Below are 10,714 nucleotides of genomic sequence, written 5' to 3' on the forward strand. Positions count from 1 at the left end.
CATGCGGCTGAAGAAGGAACATATGGAGATGACGCGTTGGAAGGCAAAGGGTAGGCAAGGCATGCGTTGGAGGCAGCATGCGTAGCAGCCTCGACCAGCGCCCTTGCCCAATGCGTCGAGCGGCCAGCCAAGCGCCAGCCATACGTCGAGAGCCTCGGCAGACGCCTGCCATGCTCGGCGCGCTCGCCAAACATGCCCTCACCAACAACCCTTCCAACGCATCAACACACAAAATTCTATACTTAGCCAAATTTTCCAAATTTTCCCCAAAAGTCAAACTTCCAAATTTCCTCTTTTCTTCTAATTTTCCACTTTTTCTCTACCATTCACACTAGTTTCCACATCAACCTACTCATCACACTGATCTTAATAGGGAATATACTCAAGTAGAGAAATTAGGATTCGGGGTTCACAGAGAACCAGTATTTGGGTTAATTTGAAATGTTCAAATTGAAAAGAGGAAGTTCGATTATATATGATATAATTGGACTGGTTAATTATATATGATATAATTGGCAAATGTATGAGATACATTATTTTGGAGGAAATTAGATATAAATATGATTTATATCAAGTAGAGGAGAAAATACTATAGAAGATATGTGATATCAAACTATAGGATAAAAATATAATATGATTATATTTATTATTAATTAATTGGTTAATTATATGATAATTAATCCAAATTTCACGTTCAGACGTGGGTTAGTGAACAACATCGGTTATTGTAACCGATGAAATAAAAATGAAAAGAGTTTTCATTTTCGAATCGTCCGTCAATCGTCCAAAAGATATCGAGAGTGCGCATTAGTTGAAAGCAAACCAATCGCTTAAACATTTCGAGAGACTATACAATAGCTCCTCTCCGCCTAAACGATCGTCTACCTCACGCCTAATTGAGCGCACGTTGTTTCCTACACGATTGGATAGCTTCTCTAAATGATTGTATAGTGTGCTGTTTTTACTAAACGATCGTGTACCTTTTCCTAAACGATCCTTCAGAAAATCCTATACGATCGTGTAGCTCCTCCTAAACGATAAGCATTTCTGCTATGCGATAGCGACTTTTTCCCTCCCACTTTCTTATCCGCTACACGATTCGTGTTTCCTCCTTCCTCAACCAAATTCACCAAAGCCCACCTTTTGGGTTTTCATTCCGACAATACCTGGGGCTCTTTAGTGGTGGTATCATCCCCACGGTGTTCGTGTTCATGCGTTGTTCCTGCTGCTGTTGTCGACGTTGCTGTTAGGTGCTGGTAGATCGCATAGAGGGTTTTCGCTACGTTGGAGTTTTGAAGTGTGAAGAACGTCTTCAACTGGTATGGAACTCTTTCCCTTATGATTTTATCTTGTTCTTAGCATGCCGTTAATTAAGAGTTGTTTGCATAATTGTATGATTTGAATGTATAATTTGTATTTCAATCACGGTGAGATCGGAGGAATCCGAACGCACTCATGGAACTCTTAGATATGAGATCCATCAATTGGTATTAGAGCCAGGTTCTGATACTCTGATTTCATTTGTTGCAACGAAATGACATATACATTCATGGTGGGTGCATTTCTACGTTGTTTGATTGTTAAATCTGCTGTGGATGTGCGAGATTAATGGATGTTTTCGGGATGATAAGCCTCAGTTTGATTTAAATCCTTTTACATTTGCGATTGTTTGTAAAGGCCTCTGCGTTTTTGGGCATTAATAATCGTTATCGAGTCTGTATTCAAAGTTTGTTTGAAGTTTTGAGTCGTTCATCAAAGAAGCAGTTCTGTGCGAGCGTTGCATATGAGTGATACGCGATCTGGGCAAGTGTTGTAGTTCTTCGAAGAAAGAGGCGATCTAGGGTTGATCGCATCGTGCAGAAAATGTTCTACGTGATCGCTTTTGATCGCATCGTAAAGATGAAGGAGTATGCGATCGCGGTTGAACACATCGTTTAAATGATGGGGTATGCGATCAAGAGTTGATCGTATCGTGTTGACGATCGGGTACGCAATCGCTGAGTATCGTTTAATGCGTGCACGTGCTAAACNCGGTCGGTGGGAAATGATAGTCAATGACGACCGATGGGAAATATAGTCAAGTTACCTAAGCATAGCTAGCGGAAAATAGACGATGTGCACATTGGCGGGATAATAGGGTACAGGGAAAGTTTCCACAGGAATTGTTGATACATTGCTTTAGTATATGTGTGAAAGTGTTGGGGAAAAGGTATGATCATGCCAGGGATAACCAGTGGTAAAGCTGGGGATGTTCATATTATGTAATAACCAGCGGTCAAGTTGGGGTTGATTGTTTTTAACCAACAGTTGAGCTGGGTTAATCCAGTGGTCTGGCTGGAGAAATAATTGTGAACCTGTGGTAATATTCTTCTTGACTATGAATTGATTTCCAAAAAGCATATTTCTGAAATCAAAGTTATTTGTTTAGCTAAAGGCACCACTCATTGGGCTTTATAGCTTTCCAAATGTTTTTCTTTTTCCCCCAAGGTGAGGAGTTCCAGGGTGCTGCTAAGGCCAAGGTCTGCCACAAGCCACAGTTATACTTTCGGAGGGTTTTACAGTTGTTGTTGTAAACTTGTAGATAAGTCTTGGAGTTGTATAAATGTTACATTGTTGTAATAAAATGGGCCTACTTATCCGTTGTTGTTTGCCTCCTTGACTTAATCAGTTGGTTGTTGAGTTTGTTCATTGGTATCAGAGTTATTTCCGCAAGAGTTATTAGGCAGTAAGTGTCAACAAAAGGGTTGATAACTGCTGCCAGTCACGCCCTTTCTCAAGCTCAGAGGGTAGTCTAGGGCGGGGTGTGACAGCCCAACTGCCTCAAAAAAGTATGCGATCGCGTAGTGCTATCGCATAGCAACTCAATGAATTGCTTAACTACTGTAAAGAGGTAAACGATCGCGTAGTGTTATCGCATAGCAATTCAACGTATCGTTTAGCTCCCGATCAAAGATAAACAATCGTAGTAAGCGATTGCTCAGGGCTATCGTATAGCTTTTCATTGCATCGCTTAACATCATCGTCTAGTGCTGCATATCATCGTTTTAGTATCCGTCGTAGCTAAATGATCGCTTAGCTCCATCGTATAGAACATCATCGCGTCGTTCAGCATCGTAGCAAAGCGATTTGTTTAGTTCCATCACATAGAAACTTCAACACATCACTTAGCACTTCGTCTATATGATCTCTTAATTCCGCATCTAAACGATCTCTCAGCACTATGGATTGTATCAACAGCAGTGGAAGCACAAGGTGTTGGGGTTGATGTCCTAAAGTCTCGTGTCCTGTAGTTTGTAAACATTTTGTACGAACGCTTGTGTTGTTAATATATGATATTTACTTCACATCTTGTATTTTTGCTCATTTACTTGTTTTATTTGCTTTACCACAAACCAATAAACATAAAATCCCTGGTTATCTGTATGTGACTCAAGCATGTATGTGGTGACATACAAGTGGATCATGTCTTGAGTGATAACCAAAATGGTCTGNAGCATCATCGCTTAGTAACTGACTAAACGATCGCTTAGTAAGCAAGGTAAATCGTTTACCTATCGTCACGCTACACGATTGCATGGACAATCAGGCTTCGTAGCCTCGTCGTCGTCTACGCGATCGTCTACTTATGTTTCTAGCATATAGTGCGCGCTGAACGATCATCTACCTGCTGTAGTTTACTACACGATGAAGACCTCCTGGCGGTTCAAGACCCAGTTTGCCTGTGAACCGGTTTGCTCGATGAAAAATGTAATAGATAGGGTTTTTTCATTCTGGTTTTTGTAAAGGCTCATCCCGGTCCATTAATCTTTTATTTATTACATGTTATGTATGTTTTTTATATGTCATATGGTATGCACATATAGTAAATCCCATCTTAGGTTATGCAATGGTCATGCATCATCTCTTTATTGTAATTGTTATAATTTAGAGAAGCATGATTTAATTATGTAAGAGTGTGCTCATGCATCATATAATATAAGAGTTATATTTATGCATGCATAAAAAGCATTGACATGCATCATCTTTCTATTATAATTGTTATAGTATAAGGGTGAATGTTAGCATGTTTGCTTGGTTGTTATGCGTTATATAAAAGTTATATATAGTAATGACCGGAAATTGCATGAAGCATGACACATAGGTTACTTTATAAATGTTATAAACATCTCGTTGTGCGCAATGGTTTTAGTTGTTTCTTTTTAAAAGTTAAAGAGAAATTAGAACTAAAAGGAATAAGAAAGACATGCATGCTCACTTAGGTTTAATTCATGGTTTTAAAGTGTTTAAAACTTGGATCACATAGACCTAAGATCATGGTTCTAATACGATTAGCAACCCTAAGGCTTTAATCTTTTAATCAGTTTAACAGGATTAAATTGGCAAATAAAAGGTTAAAGTGTAGCAAATCTATTTATAAGGGACCTTTTGTCTAAGGTGGGTTCTATCTAGGCTGGGGTATTTAAGTTGACAGAAACGTAACAACCCTATCTTGGAACTTACCTGAAAAGGTGAATTAGATAGATTTGACGCATGCATGCAAGTTAAGGACAGTTCATTAAAGTGTTTAAATGTGACTACTTGAACTTGTTCAAATTTCATAGAAAACGTTCTTTATGAGCAGAGTTTAAAAAGATGACTTAGACTAAAATCAGTAGTCAGATTGTCTAGGTTAATGAACCCCTAGGTAGAACATTCAGTGGGAGGTACTTGGGGTATAAGATGCTTCACTTAAACCTTTCATATTTCTCTTAAATAGTCCACACCGTTAGATCTATCCTCGGCCTCGCGGCACCTTTGGCGTGTCCCCCCAATAGATGGTGTTTGGGTAGGTCAATATCAAGGTGGATGAAAAGAGTGTTCATAGTAAGTGGGAGCGAGAAGTGTGACAGCATATCCCTCAGTCTCCCTCGTTAGGTTGAATAACGTTACTGTGTATCACCTCGAGCCACCCTGGGAGTTCCCCCTAAAGGATGGCAGTTTTGCGTGTTTCTTTATTTGATCTCTTGTAAGAGGATAAGGTAACTTAGTCTCTTGTCCTAATCTGCTTCTTCCCTACGGTGGGCTCATTAGGGCAGGACTCTGGCACCGAAAGCGAGGGGTTACACTTACGCGGAATAGTTAAAGTTTAACGATTCTGGACCGAAAACTGGTGGCTGTTAGGTTCAGTTCCAAGAGTTGGTTCTGCCTAATGGTTGAGAATGTCTCATCCCAGCGAAGGGGCAACTGATCACCCCACCGATGGCGTTTGTCCTGACCCTCACTGGGGCATCAATTGCAAAAATAGAAGTCTAATACTTAGGGTACTTGAAACTTATTTTTGCAAAATTGATTGGTTTAAAAAGTGGATTTAATGCAAAATCTAATAAAGTTTTATTCGTATCTTCACAACATTTTCAATAGCAACAACCACTGTTAGCATTGCTAGCGGCTGAAAAACTTACCTGGCGATAATTTTAGCAACATGAAAACACATGATCACGGACGATCATAATCATCGAGGATCTCATGTTTGCCTCCTCAACAGGAGGCCTTGTCCTCCCTAATTCCAGCTCCTAATGTCGCTCCGAAATGTTTAGGAGGCATACGAGCGATGGACAAGGTGCGAATGAGAAGGCCGAGCCTATATCTTGGCAAGTTCTTTTTGAAGTCTTGGCCAAGGAACATGAAGCCCATGGTCTCAGCACGTGAGATCATGGAGTCCTGCGGGGGAATGTTTTTGGACAACTCGTCTAAATAGCTTATGCAATGCAAGCGCTCTTAAATAACCATATTCAAACTCCAATGGGAAGAGGCACCTCTATTCGTATGATACATGTTTGCTAACATGATGTCCACTTTAATGGGCAGAGTTGAATGGGTCTACCATCGATGGGGTTAGCTAGGTTAGCATAAATCCTGCAATTCTTTGCGGAGTTGCTTCCTATACTTTGTTAGTAATGTGATTCTTAACAAAGTGGAAATATAACCTTACAACTCTCCTCAACGAGTATTCAGACATACTTCAATCTTACTAAAAAAGTAAAGAAAGAGGCAGAAGGGTGGAGGCAAATGTTGCTTCATCCTCCAAGGACGTTCCATAGAAGGTTCGACCTTAGGAACGAGTCTTCACCTTCTGCTTCTAACTTTGCAAAAGGTGCGAAGAAGAAGAGGAGGTAAGGGAAAAGGAAGGCACCTACTAACCCAACCGCTACACCCAAGTGGCGTCCACAAGTTGGCCTAAGAGAAAGTGGTTTCCACTACAACCAAGATGGAACTGAAGAAGGAACTGTCCTCAAAAGTATCTGAAAGAAGAAAAGTAGCCAAGGCTAAGGCCAAGGCCAATAAAGGTAAATGATTTATCTTGTGCTTGAAACTTGGTTTAGTGAAGATGATGATTCTTCCCTGGATAATTGATTTGAGGTGTACTAATCATGTTTTGCTTTCTTCTTTTAGGGTGATTAGATCTTGGCGTCTAGCGTGGTGAGGCTAGTGAAGATGACGATGCAAGTAGCACCGGGCACGCCGTCTCAGCTGTGGCAAGTAGAAGGACTCCAGTTAGCTTTTTAGAATAGGTTTCTTATTTTACATGATAATGTATATATTGTTCCTGAACTAAAAGAGGAACCGTTATTTCATAAACTTTTTATTGACAATGTAAATAAATACTGTCTCGTTTAATATGGATAAATCGTTTTATTCTATAACAGATGGTGTTTTTATGTGCCCAGCAAAAATCAGAATTGAATTATGTGTGCTAAGGCATTAGCCATTAATTCCCCTCCATAATACTGAATTGTTAGAACTAGTCGTAACTCAATCATTTACGTCCAACCGAATTTCTTCAAAAGAATGCCCCAACCTTGGCATCTTTGTTTGGCACATAAATCTCAATAGGTATTGAGACATGGGTGGCAGAATGGACTTTCTAAGTTAGTTAGAAGAAAATTCTTGTACAAAGTGTGCGAATCTTGCCTTAAGGGTAAGATAACTAAACAGCCTTTTAACTGGAAGAAGGTATAGAGCCAAGGACCTCCTTGAGTTAGTACATCTGACCTTTGTGGTCCTAAGATTGTGTAAGCCCGAGAATGGCTTATGAAGTATTTTATCAATTTTAATAGATGACTACTCCAGGTCAAGCGGGTTATGCTTTAATCTTATGAACAACGGAGTTTTGAATTTTTTGAAAGTTCTAAGGTTCATGGCTGAAGTTGAAAAAATTGCATTGGATAGAACGGATTAAAACACTTTTGACGGATTGGGTTTGGAGAGTTTTTTAGACTTGTAATTCCATCGACTATTTGATAGAAACATGGAATCATTCCCGCCTCTCAGCGATCAGGTACACCTCAGTAGATGGTGTTTATTGCGGAAGAGAAGAAAAGAACTTGTTAGACATGGTTCGCTCGATGATGAGTTACGCTTTCCTTACCGGATTCTCGTTTTTGGGGTTTCGCAGTGGAGTTACGTGTGTTTCTTCCTAAGGAGTGTTGCTAGAACACCTCTTTGAGTTGTTGGAAACGTGGTCATAAAGCTAGTTTTGTCACTTTCTGCATTGGGGTTGCCTTACACATGTGCTTGAGCTAATCCCAAGAAGTTGACACCGATCGAGGTTATGCTCTTTGTAGCGCTACCCCAAGGTTACACGAGGGGTTATTTTTATGACCTGACAGAAAATAGGGTGTTTTTTTTTCAAGCAATTTGCTACTTTCTTGAGGAGGATCATATAAGGGAGGCACAGTCACAAAGTAAAGTCGGTGTTTTGTGTGAGTCTGTCCAATGAAACTACTGAAACTTCAACAAGAGTTGTTGAGAGCCTGCTCATCAAGCAAGAGTTGTTGATGGGATTTCATTCAGTAGGTCGATTCCACCTCAAGATTTGAGAGTGAAAGGATCTTATATCTAAGATTTCCCATGAGCGCGTTCAGATCCGCTCCGAATCTCACCGTGACCGATACAACCATTATACATTCACACATACAATTATGCAAATAAACTCTAATTACGGCATGCTTAGAACAAGAAACAACAAGGGAAGAGTTTCATACTAGTTTTGAAAAGAAAATCTTCAATCTTCGGAACTTCAACGTAGCGAAAAACTCCCAAAGTGTTTCTACCAAACGCCCAATGGAAAACGTCGACTGCAGGCATCACACGAACAACGGTCTGATACAATCACGACCGTAACGGGGACGACACCACCACTAAAGAGCCCTAGGATATCTCGAAGTGAAACCCCAAGGGTGGGCTTTGGTGAATTAGGTTAGAGGTGGAGGTAAACACGAAATCGTTTGAATAGGCGATAAGCAGTGGGTTAGAGAAACGACGCTATCGCATAGCAGAAAAGTGCTTTATCGTTAAGAGTAGGTAGACTACACGATTGAGTGTAGAAATTTACTGAACGATCTTATAGGAAAAAGCGTACTACTGATTCGTTAGTAAAGACCAGCACACTTATACGGATCGTTTAGAGAAGCCTATCAATCAGTGTAGGTAAATACGTGCGATCGTTTAGACACGGCGAAGGTCTGATCATCTTAGGCGGAGAAAGAGCTAATCGTATATGTCCTCATCGAGCCGATCGCTTTTCTTTCACCAATCGTGCGCTTCCACGAAATGTTTTGATGTGTAATGACGGGCGATGCAAAAATGAAACTATTTTCATTTTAACCTCATCGGTTTTACAATAACCAACGTTGCCCCACTAACCAACGTTCCAAACATGAAATTGGGCATATATTATCTATAATTAACCAAACTAATTATATTAATAAATATTTAATCATATATATTTTATATCCATATAGTTGATCATCACATATCTTACTATAATTAGTTTTCTCCTCTAACTTGATTATAAATCAATATTTATTATTTCTAATTGTCCCTCCATACATAATGTAACTCATAACTTAGCAAATTCATATCATATAAAATTCCAGTCCAATTACTTATCATATTATTAACTTCAAAACTCCTACTTTGTTCAATTTGAACATTTCAAAAATTAACCAAATGCTAGTTCTCGACTTTTATCTAAGCTAAGCCCAAGGAAACCTATGGACATGTGTCTCTTGAGCCTTTAATGGTACGTGAACAGCTTGACTAAACTCTTTGCCACCGAGATCACCTCTAATTAACTGTTCGCGTAACATTCCCACTAAAGACGCCCATAAAACCAGCCTTCTTGGAAAACTCCTTTTTTTCCCCCTTTTTACCCAAAAACAAAAGAAAAAGTTATGTAAAATTTTTTTTTTCTGTGTCCATCCGGATTATATACCAATCATAGTATACGATGACCCTTCACTAGTATGCTCGGTAAGTTAACATGCGGGGACCAAATTACCTTTTGCCCTCTGTAGTTACATTCTCACTCGTTAAGTACCACTAGATTTCCTCTATGTTAACAATACAACATAGTCCAACTATGTTGGCTAAACATCTTCAGAGCACAAGAGAAATGGTGGCGCCATATTCGACAGCTCAACATATAGCCCTTAAGGAACATGTATCTAACTTGCACCTTGCTACCTCGGGGAAGAATGTGAAATTCGCATCTTGTGTAGCTGAGTTCCCAGCTTATCCAAATAAGACGATCCCCTCAAAATGGTAGGTTGTCAATGGCGAACTTGGCACATTCGCACCCATATCACAATCTACAAGACAGCCCTCAATTGTGCAGGGTAGTTTCCCAAACTCACTAGATGAGGTTGATAGTTATACTATGGTGGTCATCCTAGTGGTTGAAATATCTCTGTCATGGAATCGGTGTTAAACGTATAACGAGACGTTAACACTTCGTGGTCAGTATCTTATACAAACTCTTTGTATAGGACGCTCCCCCGATGCGATATGTTCCCCAACCACGCAATGATCGAGGATCAGACCATCTGTGATCAAGTGCTCACACGAACAGTTTTGCGAAACGGAGCTCGTTCATACCCGCAATAACGGCCCCCAACGGTCTCTCGACGGGGATGTCGCAAGGTCCGTCGCAGGGGTGTTTGCGGTGCCTTTCTGGGGTGTCGCAGGACCTTGCCCTGGGGTGTCAATTGTAGGCTGCACATGGCCTCAATTTTTCGACGCGACATTAGTGTTTGAAAAGTGCTAAAAACGGAACCTAGGGGTTAAAAGCTATGAAAAAAAGTCATGGCCAGAACGTTCTGAGATAGGAAGTTCTCGTTTATTGTGCGCCCAACCTTCCAGTGTGAAAATGCGCAAAAAAACAGAACCGGGGTTAAGAACTATGGAAAAGTTGTGTGCCCAGACGTTTTTTCTGAACGAGCTCGTTTGGGCCCCGCGGGCTACGGTGGGGGTCGCTGTTTTTTTGTTCACTTGAACCTTCTTCAGACGGTTTCTGCAAATGGCTCCCGAGGCGTGTCGACCCACTTTTTATGTCAAAGCCTTCCGGCGCGTAAATGCGCGAAAACGAACCTAGGGGTTAAGAACTACGAAAGAAAGCCGTGTTCCAGACGGTTTTTTGGAAGAAAGCTCGTTTGGTGGCCCCAAATCGGCCTATAGGGCCCCAAGGCCACTTTTTGTGCCCGACCTTCCGGCAACGAAAATACTCAAAAATGAAACTAGGGGTTAAAAACTTATTGGAAAAAAAGCTATATGCCAGACGTTTTGTGATTACCAGAGCTCTCTTTGGTGCCCAAACGGGCCACCGGGGCCCTAGGGGCTGTGCTGGGGGGCCCATTTTTTGTCCGCCGAACCTTCCAGAACGCGAAAAAACACG

The sequence above is a fragment of the Benincasa hispida genome, chromosome 8, assembly GCF_009727055.1.
Source record: "Benincasa hispida cultivar B227 chromosome 8, ASM972705v1, whole genome shotgun sequence".
Lineage (NCBI taxonomy): Eukaryota > Viridiplantae > Streptophyta > Magnoliopsida > Cucurbitales > Cucurbitaceae > Benincasa > Benincasa hispida.